The 23,416-nt window shown below is 36.4% G+C and overlaps 1 protein-coding gene and 1 long non-coding RNA gene across 4 annotated transcripts in view; one reads left to right on the top strand and one right to left on the bottom strand.

Annotated features, from left to right (window-relative positions):
* LOC123313216 (protein phosphatase Slingshot) overlaps positions 1–23,416 on the top strand; it is a 156,429-nt gene that overhangs the window by 15,960 nt on the left and 117,053 nt on the right. The window lies entirely within an intron of this gene.
* LOC123313225 lies at positions 4,943–7,194 on the bottom strand. Its single transcript, XR_006537730.1, has 2 exons — positions 5,503–7,194; positions 4,943–5,090 (listed from the first exon to the last, which is right to left on the bottom strand). It is a non-coding gene; the product is annotated as an uncharacterized LOC123313225 (long non-coding RNA).

Here is a 23,416-nt window from a genome sequence, read left to right as displayed (position 1 = left end):
GGAATACATTGATTGATGTCCTTCCTGTATGGGTACGAAAACATTATAACCTTCTTGATGGCTTCATTCGAACGCCATTACTCAACCGAGGAAATCTTCGTGAGAATTAATATTGTGACTTTCACTGCTTGCATAATTTTCGGTAATCAATTCATCCTTCATGTAGGCAAAATTTGGTAATTGAATGTAGACACCACAAATTTTATGTTTCAATGATTTCATGTTAATCTGACAGTTTGCGCGGTACTGTACGTAACAGTGGAAAATGGTAAAAAAAATGTTTTCCAGCTTGTCAGATTTTCAGAGGATATGTTAATTGGACCCAAAGAAAGCTACTTTTCAAGAGACTGTTAATTCGGACGTGACGAAATGTCACAACGATCCTTTGAAAAAATCTTTACTTGTACATACTCCAGCGTGTCAAAATTTTCATACAGATGGTTAATCTCTGTGTTGCAGACGTGTTAACCCATTGATCTGACAATAATCATGGGGGTTTTCTTAATCTGACAGTTTGAAGAAGATAACAAGGCATTTTTTAAGATATCTCTCTTCCTGTGCCTCTGATCGTTTCTGTATACATCATGAAATTGGTAGATAATAAAATTCTATACAACTTTTGTCTGAAGCAATTTCTCATACCCTTAATCGTTTTTGAGCTAGAGGGTGATAAAGGCGTGGAGCTTAGCCACACATGCGAAAGGCCAAGGTCAATGTAGAAACCCAGTCTAAGGTACTTTCATCACCATATATCTCAGAAACGTTCAAACGTAGAAAAAATTGCTTCGGCCAAAATTTGTAGAAAATGTTTCGGCTTGCTGAAACTGTCAGATTATATTTTTTTCGTTATTCTTGAATCATAAGCTTCAAATTGAAAACAAAAGCCACCGCGCTTGAGAATGTACACTTGACTTTTTTTGCGGGTTTGGTGCTCCCCTACACATTTTCGTCTCGCTTAAATTGTCAGATTAAGAGAATATTTACTTTTCAATATGTAATTAACCACATATATCTTGATCTGACACGCTCGAGTTTGTACAATGATCCTTTTTTTTTACTATTCTGACAGGCTGTCCTAGACAATAGAAAATACTCATTCTGACGAAAATGATTTTTTATGAAATATCTCTGAAACTTCACATTTTGAAAAAAGCATTTTCAACCTTTTCCCAAAAAAAATTATTTTAAGTACTTAAAAATGAAAAATAATAATAATAATAATAACCTTCATTCAATTCATACTACATTTGATTGTACAAGAATTAATGTCAAAAAAAAAAGCACAAGAGTTAAAGGGTTACATTCCTTTCCCTCTTACAGAAATCCATAAATTCTTCCACATATATGGTTCACATTTCATTATAAATTCATTTAATTTTTTAATAAACGAAATTTCCCTATTTACATCACGAAATTGCATTGGTAGAACATTATACAATTTAATACACATATACATAGCATTATTGTGGGTCACAGTTAAAGAGTGTACTGGATAGAGATATTGATCAATTTGCCTTGTTTTTAAACTATTATTTTTGAACTTCTCGAATAATTCTTTGTGCTGCAGAAGAAACTTTATGCAATTATAAATGTAAAGTCCAGTCAGGGTATGTATTCTGTGAGCACGGAAAACACCCCTGCATGTTTGCCTGTATTTCATACCAAATATAGATCTTATAATCATTTTTTGCTTAACAAATAGGCTAGGTATAGATGAACTATTGCCCCAGCACACAATACCATAAGACAGGTTAGATTGGAAACATGAAAAATAAACCACCCTCAATGTAGGAATATCTACAGACTTTTTCAAAACATTTATGGCATACAAAGACGAATTTAATTTCTTGTTCAACTGATCTACATGATTTTTCCACTTCAATTCGCTGTCAACATGACTACCCAAAAATTTAGTAGAACCAGCAATTTCAACATTAGTGTTCTCCAAAACTACACTACTTGGTAACTGAGTTTTTGATCTAGAATTATGAAAAATTACACATTCCGTTTTTCCAGCATTTAATTTCAAGCCATTCATGGAACACCAGTCCTTAACATCGACAAATGCGCTATTCAATTCTTCAACTAATTTTATTAGATCATTTAGTAATTTCAGTATATTGGTATCATCAACATACAAAATCATATTAAGCAACTGACTAATATTGAAGGGCAGATCATTTATGTAGAGAATGAAAAGGAGTGGACCTAAAATGCTGCCCTGTGGCACACCACGAGTGATCTCTTTTTCTTCAGATATAAAAATATTGTTATCAACATTAATACGCACTTTCTGTTTTCGGCCTTTAAGATATGATTCCATTAACTTGAGTTGATTGTCTCGAATTCCATAAGCTTTGAGCTTCTTTAAAAGTATATCATGATCAACGCAATCAAACGCTTTAGACAAATCCATAAATAAACCAATCGGAATTTTGCCTTCCTCTAAAGCTTCTGTAACTTTTTGAGTTAGTTCAAAAACTGCAGTTGTTGTATTTTTCTTATTCATGTATCCATGTTGGGCTGGGCAGAAAATTTCGTGTTTTCTGAAAAACTTAACAAGACGATTGGCCAAAATCTTTTCAAATATCTTAGAAAAAGTTGTTAATAGATTAATCGGTCGGTAGTTGCCAAGATCATCCTCAGTACCCGACTTATGTATAGGTGAAACAATTGAAACCTTAAGTTGGAAATATACCAGTTATAAAGGCCTTATTAATAATATACTTTAATGGCTCAACAATCAAGTGAATAACCTAAAAATGGGTATTTAAAATTTGAAGCGTTTCGTTTTTATTGGACAAGTTGGCAACATCGACTGAAATATGCGTTGATAATAAAGGACAACAAATACACTATCTTGATGAGATAGACAAAGATGGCTGTCGATGAAGTCTGCGACGAACGAAGAAGGTCGTAAAATTTTATGGGATTTTTATGGCCGGTTGCTGTTGAGGTTCGCCAGAGAGTACGCGCCTTATCAACAGCTGTTATTTTATAAATAAGCCATTGTTCTTTTTATTTTCTAGTAGGCACTGTTGCCAAATCGTAAACTAGAAACGAAGCGATTAAATTTAAAAACCTCATATTTGAAGAATGATTTGTTCTTTTTATTTTCTAGTAGGCACTGTTGCCAAATCGTAAACTAGAAACGAATGAATGAAACTCATAATCATTCAGTTTAAACTTGCATATGCTGTGATAACCCAAATTGAGGAGAATTCCCCATTCCCCCTATACACAGTTCTAATTTTTGGTACCTTAGGTTGGTACCTTGGACCCTATATATAGGGTCCAAGGTACCCCAAGGTATATCCCCTCATATTCATCTGAACGACCGAAATATTTATGGTCTGTAACTCGCCCGAAAAATGATCGACGTAGACGCTGTAAACTGTGTCCACGCAATAAAAAATGAAATCGCTCTATTTTAGACCTTTAACCAGAATTGCTCGTTTCTCGTGTACCTAATTTCACGCAAGACGGAACGATATTAGGCCGGCCATGTCACCAGATCGAGTTTCCCATCGTTGCGAAAACCCATAAACGCAAACCGCACACGGCGGCTTTCGGTCGTGTCGCTTTCCTCGACCACGAAACACATTTCGAACGGATGGAAACGATTTTCGCTCGTCGATGTCTCTTTTCTCACAATACGCTCTACGTTTGTCGAATACAAATGACACACGTCAAACGCACGCGGCCTACTTCTGCCCGTCCGTCGCATTAAGAGTCCGTTTACGCGAGGCAAAACAGAGCGTTTTTCTCACTAATGTCTCAACGATTTACTCGAAAACGGTTTGTCGTATCGATATGATTCAAAAAGTTTATTCAAGATTTTCGTCATCACGAGGGACCTCTAAGAACGGATTTCCGATTTTTGACTTAGTTTTTGAGATAATCCAGGTTGAATTTGGTTTATAGTACCATTAATTTCAATGATCATTATCTAGAATAAGAATCGTTTAATCGAAAATCTAACTTTAGACGGACCTAGATAATTTCCTTCCCTTTATGACGATATCAATCTTGACTGTATCAAATCATATTTAGTCGAAATTCTTAGTAAAATTCTAAATCCTTGTGAATTATATTGGAGGTAACCCCGAATGATTCATTCCTCGAGGCATTGATGGGAATGGGCGGAGCTTGAGAGTAGTCAGGACCGTACTTTCCCAACTGCCGTGAATTCCCATAATATATTTTTTTGAGCTATTGGCTTCCATGAAATATTAATATATATCAGAGGAAAAAATTCTTATCAACTAATGAATGGGTTGTAGGCTCTGTGTGTGTTTTCAAAAATAATTCTGGCTCTTTTGATTACTGCCTTTTTCTTTTATCGGCATAAGTCTTACTGGCACATACTATAATATAATAATAAAATAATAATACTCTTACAATTCCATAAGTTTTGAATACAAACTTATCAGAGTATTGAAATTTATGTACCTATCGCTCTATGAAAATTGGTACAGGACGTTATATTAGTAGTACCTGACCTTAATTGCTTTTAGAAGGGAGCGGCTATCGTCAAAGAGTTGTTAGTCAGTTATTCTAATGCATTTCTCGGAATTCACAAACTTATCTTCCAACTGAAATAATGTATATTGCTTCGTAAATTTGGATTAGCTGGGTAAGCGTCAACACTATTTCATCTCGATAGAGGTTATAAATCTTTTTTCTTCTTCTTGAGTAAATTGTTTTTATAGCTGAATAGACCCATTTGCTTTTGACCCTAACGAAAGAAGAAGAATGAATTTCTTCTTACGCAGTTGTACGCAGTCTTCTCATTTCATTCCGAAGAGATTTCGCTCAAGAAACAGAATACCTATCATTCAGTTTTATTTTGCTGTGTTTGTGTTGAACGAGTTAGTGCACCTTTGTGATATGGATCCTAGAAAGGGGAATAAAACCAAATTGCGTCTATCCGCTAAACGAAAAAGAAATAATAATTTATTCAAATATACGAGGTAAGTTATTTTGACATCAATAATATTATTTGTACAACCAATTTTTATATGCTTTTAGTGCCCGTAATGCTGGAGTAGCTTTCGTATCTACAAGAAAAATTGAAGGCTCTGGAACAACTGGAATTGGAGAAATAAGGTTAGTTATTCAATCCCGTTTCAGCTTCTATTTATAATTTAGGTGATTTTTGATTTTTCTAGCAACGAACAACCAGTACCAGTAGCTGCATATGACATTATCGCATCTCAAGAATCTACAGAACTGAGGTTAGTACCCATTGCATGTTACACAGAAAAATTATAGATACCATCATTTGAAGTTGGCGTCGATTATATTTTTAAATCACAATTTTTTTGAAGTTGTTGAGTAAGTAGTGAAATCTAGAACTTTTTCAAATTTACTAAGAAATAATAATAGTAACTTTTTGACGTAGGTCACTTTTTCCCACGATTTCATTGTTATGATTGTTTCAAGTAGAGATCGTATTGTGAAAACCGTTCGAAATAAATGTATGATTTTTTTCTGAATTACCAAAGGGTCTCCAAGTTTTTTGCAGTTTTTATAACAATCTCAGGTGATCAGTAAGACACTGCGGTTGTTCGGAAAGTACCATTTGAAATGTTTCAGTCCAACTTTTCATCTTTTCTTTCATATCTATCATCAATCATCATCTTTGGAGAACTACTTGTCATTCTTTTTGTAAATATTGAATTAATGTTTACTTCAACCATTTATCACCTCGAATTACACGGCTTCGTCATTTCGCTCTGGAAATATTTTCATTATTTTATTCAAAATATTTATTACTCTGTTACACCTTCTTATATTCCACCAACTCTTTTACAGTGAAATATCTTTAGAGGGAGCCCGGATAGTTTACATTCAGCAATTCATCGATGCTATGAAGGAACTTTCAAGTCACTCAGAAATATTTGCATGCAATTTGTCCAACATGCGTCTGGTGAAAGAAACAAAAATTGGTTTGCAATCAAAACTAAAGTTTGTATGCAATATGTGTGGGTTTTCAAAAATAATATCGACATGCCCGGAAACTCCAGAGAAGCTTGATATAAATGCATCCGCTGTAAGTAGTGTTATGAACTCGGGAGGTGGCTATACACAGCTCAGAAAAATTATAGAAGGTGTGGATATTCCATGTTTTTCATTCACCTTATATAAGAGAGTGCATAATGAGGTGTGCAATGCCTGGGAAAGTATAGCTTGGACATCCATGGCAGAAGCTGCAGCAGAAGAGGCAAAATTAGCTTTGGAATGTGGTAACGTGGATGAAAATGGAACGCCTATGATTACCGTCGTCTGTGATGGCAGTTGGGCTAAAAGGTCTTATCGTGGTGGAGGAAATTATAATTCTCTTTCCGGGGCGGCAACTATTGTTGGCTTCAAAACCGGAAAAGTACTCTACTTAGGAGTAAAAAATAAGTATTGCACATTGTGTCAAAGAGCGGAGAACAGGGGAGAGGTAGCAGCAGCACATACCTGTTATAAAAATTGGACATCCTCATCGACAGCCATGGAGGCCAGTATAATTGCTGAAGGTTTCTGCTCCAGTGTTCCAATGTACAACCTCATTTATAATAAAATGATTGCCGATGGGGACAGTAGTTGCTACAAGAAAATTTTGGACAGTAGACCCTACGAACATTGCACTGTGCAAAAAATCGAATGCACCAACCATCTGTTGCGAAACTATTGCAACAAATTACGAGAACTTTCGAACGCTCGCGGAGTTCCAGGAACTTTAAAAAGCGTAATAGCAAAAAATATTCTCCGATGTAGAACTGCTGTCACTAAGGCAGTGTCTTTTAGAAAATCACAGTCGGAAAATAACCATGAAGAGAAAATTAGACTCCTGAAAATGGATATAATAAATAGCGTCAGCCACATTTTCGGCGAGCATAAAAATTGCGCAAAACTGGAGTATTTCTGCGATAAAAAAGAACCTGACACTACAAATTTTATGGCGGATTTCCGTCAATTCGATATAGAAAGAAGAATGATGGAAGCGGTTAGATATTTAGCCCAACATGCCTGTAGTCTCATTGAAAATGTGACAACGAATATTGTGGAGCAATTCAACGCCCAAATTGCTCAGAAAGTTGGTGGTAAGAGGATCAACTATGCCTTGAAAAGATGCTACCAGAGTCGATGTTTTTCAGCGGTTGTATCCAAAAACACTAAAAGACCTCTTTACGCCATTCATAAATATTTAACTGGCTGCAGTCCAGGAAAAAATGTGGAAAAATTGGAAAGAAGAAATCTATTAGTTAGAAAAAAAATAAGGGGCAGAAAATTGCAGTTCCATTCTGGTCAAGACCATAATTACGGAGAGAGATGTGAAAAGCCAGACATCGATAAGGAAACCTTCGAAATGAATAGACGAGAATTCTTGGAGAATTTGAAGAAAACGGAAGAAGAGTACAGGGGAATTGAAGAGAAAACTCGACTTCAATCAGATTCCGCTGAATGGCATCAGCAAAGAAGGAAACTGCTGACGTCCTCTTTCTTCGGGAAAATTTGTAAAATGCGTCCTTCTACAAGTTGTAGTTCAACTGTGGAAGGAATATTATACAAACAATTTTCGACAAAAGCTACCTTTTGGGGAAAAAGCAATGAGGATAGAGTGAGAGGACTTCTGGAAGAAAAACTTAATTCGACCATTAGAAGCTGTGGTCTATTCATAAATGGACAGTGGCCTTTCCTTGGCGCATCTCCAGATGGCATCCTAAATGATGCAATTGTGGAAATAAAATGCCCTTATACGGCAAGAAATGAGACCATAAGGGAAGCTATTTCCAAAAAAATGATCACATATTTGGAAATAAATGGTGAAACGTATTCACTCAAAAAAAATCATGATTATTTTTATCAGGTACAAGGGCAACTCAACATCACTCGACGCCAAAAGTGTTTTTTCACCGTGTGGACCTTGAAAGACATTTTACATATTGAAATTAATATGGACAAAAAATTTTTTGAAGAGGAGATGTTACCGAAACTAGAGAGATTCTATCTAAACTGCCTTCTTCCGGAATTAATAGACCCAAGACACACTAGGGGTTTACAAATTAGGGATCCAGAATATATAGAAAAACTTCAACAGAAAAAAAAAACAAAAAACTAGTGTGGAAAATGATTAGTGGGTAGAACTTTTCTTTGAAGTTTCGGTAGCATCTTTTACTTTTATTACTAATATAATATATGACTGCAACTGTCTGCGATTTGTATTTTGAATATATTCATTCCCATTATAATCACACTATTTTTAATTTACCCATCCACAAGTAGTATTTTATAATTAATCAGTGATTTCGAAAATTTTCCGTTGCTTTCGTACATTGCAGTATTTTTAATCAATGCAATTAAAAATAATTATCCCAACATATAACAGAATCTTAGCATAATGACGAGCAAATTGTTTTAGTTTATTATCTTGATGCCCAAAAATCGGCACTTCAACTGTTCTGCAAATGCGTGGTAATGGCTATATGCTCTCAAGAAATAGAAAATTTCATAAAGGGGAATGATATTGAAGAAGGGCTTCCAGCCTGAGTACATTCAAGATGTTTAGGTCATAAAATCATAAAAATAGGGATGCTTCGGTAACCGCCTGCTCATTCCCCTCCGCACACCCGACCCCGCATAGATCCCCGAGCAGTGCGACGTAAACGGACTCTTAATTCTTTTGTTTCGATATCGGCGACTAGGTGATGCGGGGCGGATCGTGGGTGAGGGATAATGAGGGTTACGTCGATCGGATACGGTGATGACTGGATGTCGTGCTGGGTGCGTTTGAACAATATGCATACCGATCATCCGGTAAAAGGGTGGCTGAAAACCGGACTCCTCATTACTGGTATCTCGAAAACGGCGTGAGATTAGGGATTGGTAGAATAATGGCAATTTCGCGTACAGCTCACAGCTTCATGTGTTAAAATTATCGAAATACATTCCAAGCTGCTTGTTCAGGCTTGCGTAACCAGAATTTTGTTCAGGGCGTCCCAAATTGCTTGATTTTGGCTGTTTCTAGTACTTCTAGAATAGGGAAAAACGTTGAGAGGAGTCCTGGGCTCTATTTTCGTGAAAAGTCCATCTGTGGAAACCGTTTCACGATATCTTCATTCGTCTTGAAGATACAAACAAATTTTGACATTTTGACGATTTCGAAAATGTGCCATGACTTCTTCAATTTCGAAAATATCTAGAAACGATGAAAACTTTCTACAGGCACTTTTTAACTGGGAATACTACTCTATATATTTTTTTGAATCTTCTGTGCTTGGGATGGAAAAAAAACAACTTATTTTAAATTCAATGTCACTCCATCAGAGATCTGCGTTATGCTGTTGATTACAGGGAATTCTGTTAGAAAAAGATGTCGAATTTGTTTACAGAAGAATGGTTGGGAATTTGAGAACTTCTTATGAGTTATATTGAAGTTTATCATAGAAATTCTGCTCGATATTTATTCAAATTGAGTATAACATGTATTACAATCTTGATTTTATTGAAGTTATAGTTGTTTCAGATAACAAATGAAATTCTATGAACGGAAGACTTCAATTCGTATCATAGAGATGGAGATTTATGTTGGGAGTGAGCAATTTTGTAGTCAATGGTTCCATAGAATTCTATCAAAAATTGTAATTTCACTAAAATGGTGATTTTGCCTTGAGTAAGGAATTGATATATAGACATATACAGGATAAGTCTTTGATTCGTATAAATATTTTAACAGAAGATTCTTGTGGTCGATAGAAACACTTTTTAAGTTTTCATAATGAGCTGTGCCACCCCTGTGACACTACACTGTAGTGTCACATACTCAGCTAGTTATTCTGAAGGTAATTTTGTTGTTTCCAGGGGTTTCACAGCTCATTATGAAAACTTAAAAAGTGTTTCTATCGGCAAGTTAACCGTATGTAGACACCTGAGTTCATACATATGGTTTGTTATTCACCTTTATATACATAGTGGGCCATCTACAGATGTGTAGTGACTACACATCTGTGAATCTTTTAAACAGAGTTGTATTCAGCCAAAGTACCCAATTTTTGAAATTTCCTCGGAAATTTCACAGTTACTTTACGGTTTTGAAAATCAAGTTATTCGAAAACGACGCATTATACGAGAAAATATGAAGAATACTACCATTTTACAAAATATTCATTAGATAGCGTCCAACTTAGTTTCAAGAGTTGGGTTCTTTGAATTTTCGGTAAAGTGGGTGATATCTTCGAAAAAGATTAATCAAATAAAGGAATTCCGAAATTCATTTCATTCGATTAAACCGTTTCATGGGTTTTCAACAGCCTGTATCTTTTAAACCGAGCTGATTCGGAAAAAATGTTGAAGGAAAAGTGTTTCTTTTGGCTTCAAGAATCTACTGTTAAAATATATGTACTAGTCAAGAATCACCCTGTGTATGTAATTCGGTTCTGCCTACCCACAGAGCCGCTATTTCGTTTTCAATGGCCCACTATGTATATAAAGGTGAATAAAAAACCATATGTATGAACTCAGGTGTCTACATACGGTTAACTTGCCTGAAATTACAAACGAAAGCAAAAGTGCTTTGGAGCAACAACATATATGTAATAGAGAAATTAACAAAATAAAAATTCTACTGGCGAGTCTGCAGGCTTAAAAAAGGTTTCTTTTGTTACAAACACCTTGTAATCAAGATTCAATTTCCAAGAGCATCTCCTCTAGTCCTACGTAGTGCTCTTATTCTATTTTGCATTGTGCCAATGAAATGAAACTGAGGAGGTTTTTTCCAAATGTACGTTGAAGCATTGGCGAGCTGTTGCAATGTCTGCGGTGGGCCAGGTAAGCTGTGTAATTGCTGTGACATTGCAGACCACAAAATACGATTTTGGTGAAGCGGGCATTATTTCTATACGGTCGTTGACAATTCTGGCACGTCGAGGATAAAATTGTAGCCGATAACTCGTGAAATCTTGACTATATGTGATTTAGAGGATGAGACGAAGGGACCGTTCGTAGTTCCTGAAAATTCCGGCTTGATTTTCATGTCGGGACTAATTATCATCTCAATTCGTAATGATTGTTCGGCGTCTGAATCTCGAACGGACGTCAATTACGCTCGAAACGAAGAAACAAGGTTCTTCTTGTACATTTCACGATGGCTATCTCATTTGGGTGATTATAGTTATTTGCGTATCTCTTCGAATCGTGATTCAGCGGAGTCAATGCCACTACCGCGCGAGGAATTCAGTTTTACGGTTCTTCAACGTCAGGAAGAACTACCGCCCTTTGTTTTTAAAATGACTTATATCCGCTTGTTAGCGATGGTGGGTTCTTGTTCGAGTTAAATTATGAATTTTGGCTGGTTATGACCTCGGTTAGTCATGACTGAACTGTCTTCAGCAAAATTGTTGCCTTTTGGCAAAAGGCAACAAAGTCAAATGAAGATGAATTTTCTGTCTACAGATTTAGTTGAATAATAATTCAGTTTTTGGAATTTCAGTTTAAAGAGTATTCTTCCACATACTTGAGGATTTTCATGAATTTTTCATTACATTTTGTGGTTACTGAAGGTCGGTTTCAATTCAGAATTTTCTGAAAATCACATCACATTTTAAATTTGAAATAAAAGTACATATGTGTAAAAAAAAACTGTGTCATTCAAGTGGATTTTTAGAGTTTAATGTTGACTATACTTCCATGATTGTTGTAAAGTCGCTGAAAATGATGACTATTTAATAGAAAAAATACTCTCTCCATACTCTATTTTCAAATTTTTTCGAGTGAAAGAATTGTCGGGTAAATTTTTTTTGTGGTAATATCAATGGTAAAAAAAATTGGATTTATTAATATGTTCGTTTTAATATTAACAGGATACAAACAAGAAAATCCACAACGCCTTGAACTAATGACGTAAATTAGAAACAAAAATATAGAAGATGTAAAATTTTTTTTGAGATGCTCGAATTTTGTCATGTACAGAAACGACCTGCAGAAACTATTTTTTGTATAGTTTCGAAACCTCTTTTCGGTGAAATAGTAATTGAAACTGTGAAATAATGGTGTGTTAAACAGTTGAAGCCCTAAACAAAGGGCTCCCACGATATGCAGAATAGGGGAGAAAATTACATCATATAGACGTGGGGATATGGTCCCTATTGTATTTGCGAAGCTCATTAGCGTATTCCCTGTAGGATCCACAAATTGGAGAGTCGACTGGAAGGGATTCTCCACCCCTGCAAAGTATTGGCGAAATTCCCATGTTATGTCGGGAACTTTTTAGGCTGTAAGATTGAATTGGTGGCGGCTTAGGGTATATTATATTTGATGAAGTATTATAATCTATGCTTCCGTAGGCCATACGATAATTAAGTTCTTATCTTATGAATTGATCATAGAATAACATACACCTTGCAGAATATAGGACATTTCGGATTGACATTACGATGAGGGGCAAAAGCTATCTATGATCACAAACCATTAAATTGTACGGTCCAATATTGTCTATAATAGTAAGTTTTTTTTTTATCAGACCGCACTTTCATATTAACACTGAAGGATAAATAAGCTCCCAACGAACCTTTCTCAGAAAAAATGATTAATTTTTCGGACAAACGTGGACCTAACCAATATTCTTGTGGCCCTCAGGCAAAATGGTTCTGTCAAAAGTCAGCAGATCCGAAATGCCAAGATTGAGGCAGTTGTCAATTTCAAAAGTTGTCATTGTAACTTGGAAGTGAGATCGAATAATTCTGTAATTCATTTTGTGACGGTTGTTTATAAATAATGTTTTTTGGCAAGAAATGAGAGTGATTGTCAAGTTATATTCCGCACTCCCGGTTTCACAAAGCTTGATCGGGGAATCAACGCTTGATTGACGCTTGAAAAGGTTTCAGTGATTTCGTTTCGAAAATGTCAAGTCGGGTACAAAGTAGCTCTTAGAATGTCAATATCAATTATTATGAAATAAGAATAAAAATTCAAATTAAACACACACGGGATATCGAAGAAACAAAAAAGCATGGCAGTTATTCAATAGATAATGAAGGCCTCTGACCCTGAAATGAAATGTCCTTTTATCCCCAGATTATGGCGAATAAGCAGTTCAGTGGTCTATTCCAGTACGAACATCTGTAAAATGATAGGCCCACTAAACCTGAAGTTCAGTTCGATGGATTGATACTTCGAATACCCGATCGAGGTTACAAGAAGTCAGCCCAAACTTCCAAGCCGATTATCTCTATTAATGGACAGTTTAACGTTTCATTCCAAGGATGAGAGATACACGATACCCGCTGAAATAATACGTATGACATAAACGGGGGCAGAGAACCATGAACTACCGTGTGTTCTCTGTAACGTGAAACGGTAAAAAAATGCACGGTTGAACAGCAGTACATACATAGATTGTAGATTGTTTCAACATAGACTAGATTGTTTTGAGGGGTAACATTGCACTACGACCTTGAGTTCTGACTAAACCATGCACTATCTACAGAACCAGTTCCAGAATGGGGAATTCTCCTCAATTTGGGTTATCACAGCATATGCAAGTTTAAACTGAATAATTATGAGTTTCATTCATGAATTTTTCAAATGCACCGAGGAAACTATTCAAAATCACTCTTCAAATATGAGGTTTTAAAATTTAAATCGCTTCGTTCCTAGTTTACGATTCGGCAACAGCGCCTACTAGAAAATAAAAAGAACAATGGCTTGTTTATAAAATAGCAGCTGTTGATTTAAAGCCATCATAAGGCGAGTACTCACTTGCGAGCCTCAACAGCAACCGGCCATAAAAATTCCATAAAATTTTACGACCTTCCTCGTTCGTCGCGGACTTCATAGACAGCCATCTTTGTCTACCTCATCAAGATAGTGTATTTGTTGTCCCTAATTATCATCGCATATTTCAGTCGATGTTGCCAATTTTTGCAATAGAAACGAAACGCTTTAAATTTTAAATACCCATATTTATTTTTCTTTTTTAAGTAATTGAAATAATTTTTTTTGGGAAACGTTTGGAATGGTTATTTCAAAATGTGGCGTTTTAAAGATATTTCTTAAAAAGTACATCATTTTCGTCTGAAGGTGTTGAGCACCTCACTAAGCGGGACATTTGGTTTGGACATCAAGGTTATTTGACACTTATTTTTTGGTATGACATTTTGTAATCACCTATGATATATCTATAATAATAATTTCTTACATAAATACATTTATCAAATTATGACGAAATCAAGCTATTAGATCCGAGAACAAAATCATAATAAATTCCTCAATTACGGTCGATCGAGACCATGCAATGTATGTACCAGTTAATATTTTCGATACGATAAGATCACACATGAATACTTGTTTGGCAACAGTATTTTCACGCCCAACTGTTGAAATCACAAACTAACCCAGTTTCCACGAAATGAATCAACAACAAAAATTTCAACAATGCCGTTGCAATCGTTTAATTGGACTAACGTTGGCACGATTGAATAAGATGTCTTGTATCAATATTACACAACAATTAACAATAACCCCTTCATTCTACCCGATTCAATAAAATTTCCGAGGAATCCTCAAGAATCTTCCCGTCCCAGCAGAAGAATCATTCTTTCACCTTCAATGCAACCGGCCGCTCGGAGCATTCGAAGAACTCTCTAGACGTAATGGCTCAATTTTCCACCTTCTCCAATTTTCCGCACGTTACTCGTACTCTCCCGCGTCGCGTTCTCCCAAGACGTTGATCAAGCACGCACGAATAATAAGCGTCGATCCCCTGGACGACCTTCATAAATATCGTCGGGTTAATTGGACGAGACGATATTTATCGAACACCTGCGTTCGCAGAATATGATGGGTGTATCGTCCTTTGTCCGCCATCCGATCGCCAAAACATTCCGTGATGCCTGACCGTCTCCAAGGAACGCCGCGGCCGGTTTCACTTTGTTCAGGAAATATTCCCAGTTATTCGCGGAATATAATTAGAGAAACGACGATTCGTAGTAGTACTTTTCAGGGATGAGGTCATTCGGGGGGGCTTTAGATGTCGATAGCGTTTGATTAATCAGAGCTGATAGACACTAGGTCAGTTTTGCTTAACCCTTTCAGTCCTAGTGGTTTCACTAATAAAATATATTCCATGCGCCCCTATGGTTACATCTCAAAACAGCTGCAACAGTGGTAAGTCAAAGGCTTCCTCTGGGGTTGTGTTGCAATAGTTCTGCAAAATGGCGCTGTACAGCGTGTAAAATTGGTCTTTGCTTAGGTGACAAAAAACCGTTTTCTTGCCTTCCACAAGGAATACACTGCGCGAAAAAATTAACGCACATTCTGAAAATCTCTATTTCAATGAAAGTTAACTCTACATTGACTTTATAACTTATGTTTTATGTTCTCTCGGGAAGGTTTTGAACGAAACAAGACACATTAAATGGAAGAAAAATTAAGGATTTCACCGAATCTTATGTGAAAGAAGAGAAATGAACAATTTTCGAAATACTGAAATGCTGATAAGTGATTTAATACTTGGTATTTCCATCCCTTGCGTTAATTACAGCTCGGCAACGACGGTTCATACTCAAAATGAGTGAGTTCCTAAGTCATTAAGAGTAGCTGGATGATTTTTTGAACTTCTCAGCCTACTATTGAGGTTGTCCCAAACCTGCTCAATCGGATTGAGATCTGGACTTCTTGCTGGCCATTCCATTCGAGAGACTTCAACCTCTTCAAGGTACTCCTCAACGATGCGCGCACGATGGGGTCTGGCATGATCGTCCATAAAAATGAAATTTTCACCAATGTATGGGGCAAATGGCATTACATGCTCATCAAGAATGTTCCTTATATACTTATCAGCATTCATAGCTTCATTATCAACGACCACTAGGTCTGTGCGAGCAGTCAAAGATATTCCACCCCATACCATAATCGATCCTCCCCCGAAACCAGTAGTATTTAGGAAATTGCGCTGAGCATATCTTTCATGTGGACGTCTGTATACAAGGGAACGTCGATCACAATGGTAGAGGCAGAATCTAGACTCATCTGTGAAGAGAACTCTTTCCCAATCTGCCTCTTCCCAATGGATATGCTCTCTCGCAAAATCCAAACGCGCCCTTCGATGAGCTGGGGTAAGAGCTGCGCCTCTTGCCGTGACACGAGGCCTTAAATCATATTCTCTGAGGCGATTTCTTATCGTCTAAGTTCTAATTTGCACCTCATGAGTTTGCTCAAGCTGAATTTGAAGGAGGCGAGCGGTTGCAAACCGTTGTCTCAACGAAGAAACTCTCAAGTAACGTTCTTGAATGGCAGTTGTTACTAGTGGTCTACACTGTCCTGGTCTTCGGGGATTCATACCTGTTTCCCTGAATCGCTGCAACATTCTGGACACACTTGTATGGGAAACTCCAAACCTTTCTGCAATTCTTGTCTATGTCCACCCTTCCTCTCGCAAAACTACCGCTTGGGCACATTCCTCTTGAGTCATATTGTGTGTTTCGCGTTGCATAGCGATCGAGTGTAGAAAATCAAACGAAAGAAAAACTATTGATCACTAGAATTGATCGAGAACAACTGATTTTAGAATGGAGCCAATACATTCAAAATCTGATGATATCATCTTTTTTTATTCCTGCTGGGAAAAAACATCTGTTTTGAAGAAAACCGTTGAAAGTGGATAACATATGCATGCATAATTCTGATAAAAATAATTATCATTGAGAACACCTTCAGTTGTAGAATAAATTTGAGATTTCCATAATGTGCGTTAATTTTTTTGCGCAGTGTAATAATATTACTGGTATTATTAGTTGAGTCTTGGTGGTTACATGTAGAAACCATCATTTAAAAAAAATTGCAAATAGATATTGAATGAAATATATTGAATTTCATGTATTCTCGACCTCAAAATATGACTTCATTTTGAATGAAATTTTTTAATTTGGGCCTGAAAGGGTTAACCTGGGGTCAACGAACCATCTGGGGCTCTATATTAAGAGAGTGGGGAATTCTCCTCAATTTGGGTTATCACTGCATATGCAAGTTTAAACTGAATAAGTATGAGTTTAATTCATGATTTTTCAAATTCACCGCGGAAACTATTCATAATCATCCTTCAAATATGGGGTTTTAAAATTTAAATCGCTTTGTGCGGAGTTTAAGATTTGGCAACAGCGCATACAAGACAATGAAAAGAACAAAGTCCGATCAGCTTGTTTATAAAATAACAGCTGTTGATCCACAGGCGCCTACTTACTGGCGAGCTTCAACTGCAACCAGCCATAAAAATCCCATAAAATTTTACGACCTTCCTCGTTCGTCGCAGACTTCATAGACAGCCATCTTTGTCTATCTCATCAAGATAGTGTATTTGTTGTCCTTTATTATCAAAGCATATTTCAGTCGATGTTGCCAACTTTTGCAATCCACATGAAACGCTTTAAATTTTAAATACCCATTTTTATTTTTCATTTTTAAGTGCTTGAAATTTTTTTTTTTGGGAAACGGTTGAAATGGTTATTTCAAAATATGACGTCTCAAAGATATTTCATAAAAAATACATCATTTTCGTCAAAAGGAGTATTCCCTGTTGTGCTATTACCGCCGAGCCTATCTACCGCGAGCAACAAATAACAGATACATAGTGTGGTCCACCGGAAAGTTACATCACTCAAGTTTTTGGTGTAATTTGACGGCATTCTATAATAATCCCACTTCGCAAATCATCCAGTGATTCAGGCTCGGTAGCGTAGATCTTAGATTTTCGCTCGAAATGAGGTGGTGTGCTATTGGAAAATTATCGTTTGCGTTCTCCAATACTTGCACGAGGGCTAGATGAATAGCGTTCTCAATAAATCTAAATAAATCTGGCAAGTGAGATTACCGGGTATAAAAAAGGACCGATTATGCGATTTCAATAAATAAATACCCGCCCAAACATTTAATTTTTGGGGAAGCTGAGTATGCACCTCACGAAATAATCTTGGATTTTCATGTGACCAATGCCGACAGTTATGCCGATTTACAATGCTGTAAGGTAAAATGAACACACGTCCTAAAAGCATATATCGAAGATATAATTTCGAATACCGTTAATCATTTCACTGACCACTTCACAGAACTGGAGTCGGCGATCGGGATCATCCTCATTCAGTTCCTGAACCAATCGTATATTACAAGGATGGAATTTATGTTGTTTAGGTATTCTCCTGATTGTTGTGCGTGAAACACCAGACAAATCTGACAATTTCCTAATACTCAAGGTCTGATTCATTGCTACATGACCTAAGACAGCCACGTCCCACGCTTCGTCTCCTTCATGCACCCTCCTTTTGTTTCCGACTGAACCAGTAGCGTCAAATTTGGCAACCAGTTGCACAACGTAAGCAGTAAGCACTTGTAAATCCACCTTAGACGAAGGTGAATCGAAAACATCGTCCGTCTACTTTTTCGGACAAAAAATTGACAACTAAATACTTTTGAAACGTGTCGGATACGAATAATATTCTTGTGATAAATTCACATTGCCACTATCTTTGCTGTTATTTCATTACCGATGGATATTTTGAAGCCATATTTTAGGGTCAGATAGTACTCGATACGACCTTCAAAATTGGTTATCGCAATACCCCTCATCTCTATTAAAAATCAAGAGAATCGAGTTACGACCAATTTTTCATATTTTCATTATAAAATCGGAAAATCGAGGTTTTCGTTGGACCACCCCCCATATGTTTTTCGCTTAATTTGGTCTTGAATAATCTAAAATAGTTCATCGTCATTTCATCTGGATTTATGCTTTCACCGTGATAGATTTTTTTTTGCGATGTTTCGGCCATAATTTGGCAGAATCTAGACTAGAATCTAGTTCCGATTTGAGCAGGCGCGGATTCATTTCTGGTATCGCCAAATTGATTTGCGCTTGCTCTGTCCAGTTCGGGATCGGTTCTGAACGGTTTATCGCGAGAACAGTTCACTTAATAGTATAATAATCAAGCAGTGAGCAGTCACGATCGATTTTATTGATCGAAATACCAGACATCCGGTAATAGAACCTGGTAGAACCGATCAGCCGTGAAGATAAGTCCGTCGCGTCGATATTTTTTGCCCGTTCGCGGTAATAAACTCGCTAACACCGCGCGTACCCCAGAGCGACAGATGAACGGCTTCCTTAATTTGTCCCGTCGTCGTTATAATTCATCCGCTAAAAAACGCTTCAATCATCGTTATAAACGCAACGATTGGTAAAAGGACACTGAGTCGCCGAGACGTAGTCCTGATGCTTGTTTAATGTCGCTGTTTTTATTGGTCTTGATTGAGTGAACCCGGTTACTTAATGGGCGCAGCGAGAACGGCTACACGGGCAAGGCGATCTTCTCGAAGTGGTCAGTTCCCGTTCCGCCCACCTAGTCGATTCCACGAAAACAAAGTTTTATCGAAACACCCGGTATTTCACGGTAAAAATAAATTTGATTGAAATGACGTTCCCCAATATCCCAGATACGCAGAAAAAACGTTGCATTTTTCAAGTGTCGATACTATTATTCATCCTTGAATTAAACGTCAAAATGTTGTTAGAAAACACGTTTCCATAACAAGACCATGCACCAGCAACTAACCTCTTTGTAACAAAATAAACTGCGGAGAATAAAGAAGATTATTTGTTTCGAAATTACGCTGTTGAGGTACAAATTCTAGATGCTACAACAATGTTTTTTAGTCTTATAAAAGATTATCAACCACCAATTCAATCATGTTTCCCATACATCCTGGTTTTGTCATGTATAGACATTATATATCAATTATATTATATAGCTAGTCAGGTACACTGACGGCTACTCCACTGTGCCAGTTGCTACACGTTATTTCTAGAACGAAGAGCTTCTATTACTTCCCTACAGAATAATTAGATGAAGCATACATCAAAAAAGTATTTTTTTCTATTCACAAGTCTCTATTCAGGGATTGTAATTTCTCCTAATAATGATTCGATTTTGGAAAGAGGTACCTGTTTGTTTCCCAGTAAATATTTTCGATTACTTTCATTGATAATTTTCGTTTCACAACGGGAAATCACATGAAATCGGAGATATCACATTTCTGACAGATTTTCGAAGAATTCTTGGAGACAATATAAGTAAATTCATATTTTGTTTTTCCTTCTTCCTATGCATGTCTCAACAGGATTAATAAATATTACTATTACTATATTTGAAGATCCAAAAAGTTGGTGGCAGTTGATGATTTTATTTTTAATATAACGGTGAACGGACGCAAAATTTTACGTGAACAGAAGTATGTCAATACAGCCAAAATAATTTACTAGCGATATTTTTCACAATATAAACCTTTGGATGAAAATATGTATCAGGTTTATCAAAACTGCGATTAAGACGATCACCAACATCAACACTTCTCAAGCAGCTGCATATTATGTATTAAAAGATAATTAAATTTTTTTCCTACTAAAATAAATATATTCAAACAATGGTCTCTTGAACTTTCCATGGAAATAACTAGATAAGGAATCCCCTTTCCGTCCATGTCATGTTCATCACATCTTTTCGAAGTCTATTTACATTATGAGATCTTTATGTAGTAGTTGGGGAGCCGACGATGCTTAAACGGGATTTACTCGAGCGTTGTGGACACCTAGTGGATTTTGAAGAGTTGATAATAGTAACAAAAAATTTTTTTCGAGCGTGTCAGATTTTTAGAGGATATGCTGATTGGACCCAAAGGAAGGTACTTTTCAAGGGTCTGATAATTCGGACGTGAAGCAAGCGTGTCACAGCGATCTTTTTGAAATGCAAAAAAAAAATTCGTTACTTGTACATACTCGAGCTTGTAAGATTTTCATATAGATAGTTAAATCGGTATTGCAGACGTGTTGATCCATTAATCTGACAATAATCATGGGAGGTTTTCTTAATCTGACAGTTTCAAGATGATAAAAAGGCATTTTTTTTTAAAGATATTTCCCTTCGTGTACCTCTGATCGTTTCTGTATTCATTATGTAGATGTTAAAATCTATACAACTTTTGTCTGAAGCAATTTTTCATATCCTTAAGCGTTTTTGAGCTAAAGGCTTAGCTACATATGGGAAAGGCCAAGGTCAATGTAGAAACCTAGTTTAAGGTACATTTATCGCCTTATATCTCAGAAACGTTCGAACGTAGAAAAAATTGTTTTGGACAAAATTTGTAGAAAATGCTCTACAACTCTACAACCTTTATGATGAATGCGAAAACAATTTGAAGCCCAGAAGAGGAGATAATTCAAAAAAACTGATATCTGTGACCTTTATGGCCAATTTTTATTGTTTCGGCTTGCTGAAACTGTCAGATTATATTTTTTCCGTTATTCTTGAACCATTAGCTTCAAATTTAACAAAAAAGCCACCTCGCTCGAGAATGTACACGTGACGTTTTTCTGCAAGTTTGGCGCCCTACCACACATTTTCGTCAGGCTTAAATTGTCAGATTAAGAGAATATATAATTTTCAACATGTAATTAACCACATATATCTCAATATGACACTTTTTTCACTATTCTGACAGGCTGTCCTAGACAATTCCCCTTATATACAGGTCTAATTTTTGGTATCTCCCCAACTATAGCACGGACACAATAGTGCTGATTCAAAACCCAAAAATATTTTGACAATCTTCATAACCTCATATTATGCAGTGTGGAATATGTCAAATTTCCAAGGCCCACTGATTGTTTTCATGAAAGTGAATGACCTATATTATTGAATTCTTCAAATTCCTTTATCCAAATTTGTTTCATGTAGTATCGCTTGAATGTGCTTAAAACCAATCTCGAATATGTGTTCTTGCTCTTCAGATTTTCAGCAACAAATCAATTAAATTTGATTATCTCTTAATGTTTCTTGCATCATCCGAAGAGTCAAGGATGATGGAAAAAAACGATTTAGGTGATAAAGTTCTTCGGAATCGTATACGCTACTAGATGGTTTTCCCTCCAAAGAGGAGTCCTTCCTTGAGTGCGGCTAATTGAATATTTTATGAGCTGGAAGACGCCTCCTCCATTAAAGCTTTTCAGGTAGAAAGCTAGGAACCTGGATCGTATACCCACTCCATCGCTGCGGATGCTGGATCTTCGACGGTCATCGTCAATCTCTATACCCAGCCTCTCACTTGGGTAAACATCGTTCCACGGGCTTGAATAACAAGTTGTTCGCGAAAAAGGTTTTTCCAGAGTTACCCGATACGCTTCAACAGAAGAAGGAATTTAAAAACAACGTATCGTGTGTCTTTCGGAGAACTTCTTCAGAAGCTGCTCTGACCATTCAAGTCGACGTTGAAAGTTCGAAAGTGGTGAAGCATTACGGACGGTTTCTCACGGTGTTGTTTTTTTTTTCACATTTCTCTTTGTAGACACTTTCTGGTATTTGTGGACCTTTACTTCGCAGTGTTCGATAGGGAAAAATGAAAATGAACTGCAACGAAAGAGGCATTTGCGAAACTGTCAAAAAATTTTCATAGGAGTTGACTAATAGCCGTATTAGTCATTCTTCCAACTTGATCCATCTGCAATATGTTCAATAGAAACTAAAATTTTCTCTCAATATCGATGTGCAGTAACTTGCAGGGGCTAAGAACAAAAATTATAGGAAAAACTCATACGGCCGCTTTCACAAAACTTTGATTGCTCGATCAACGATTTGACAGTGACTCATTTCTCAAAATGAAATTACTGAAACTTTTCAATCCTTGAATATATTGAGAAAGAAGTGGTCATTCAATTATTGTTTTTGGTCATAATTGAATGCAAGAATGATGTTATTATAATTGGATTATCGCTAAAAAAATTATCGTCGATCCATCAATCAAGCGTTGATTACCAGATCAAGCTTTGTGAAACCAAGAATTAATTTATCACCTACATACAACTTCCGTTCCGAATTGATTTCAAACACCGAAAATGTTTTCTTCTTTAGCTCCTTCCATAGTATCCTACATCTTGGTAGCAAATCAATCAAAAAAGTTTTACCCCGGGTTTCATAAAGCTTGATCGGGGAAACAACGCTTGATTGACGAATAGAAGTCAATTTGTTTTCAATCGATAATTCAGTCCTGATCATTCAGAATATTATTCTTGTATCAAATTATGATGTTTTCATACGTCCATCCAATTATTTCAGTGCTGATTTTGTCTTAGAAATCGAGTGACTATCAAATCGTTGTAAGCTATAAGTCGCTGGAAACTTCTTCGAACTTTTTTTAATTAGGATCGAAAGAAGGGACGTCAAAAGCGATTATGAAATTGACTGTTATAAAATTACAGTGAATAAAATGGCAAATTAAAGAAATGCATCATGTAGAACAAAATAACATCTCATTTAGTTGAATTCATTCAATGAAACTCATATTTCACAACTAACAGTATATCCATTGAATCTTAATTGGCATCTATCTT

The sequence above is a fragment of the Coccinella septempunctata genome, chromosome 5 (assembly GCF_907165205.1).
Source record: "Coccinella septempunctata chromosome 5, icCocSept1.1, whole genome shotgun sequence".
Lineage (NCBI taxonomy): Eukaryota > Metazoa > Arthropoda > Insecta > Coleoptera > Coccinellidae > Coccinella > Coccinella septempunctata.
Note: the sequence above shows the minus strand (reverse complement) of the source record. Positions and strands in the feature narration are given on the sequence as shown.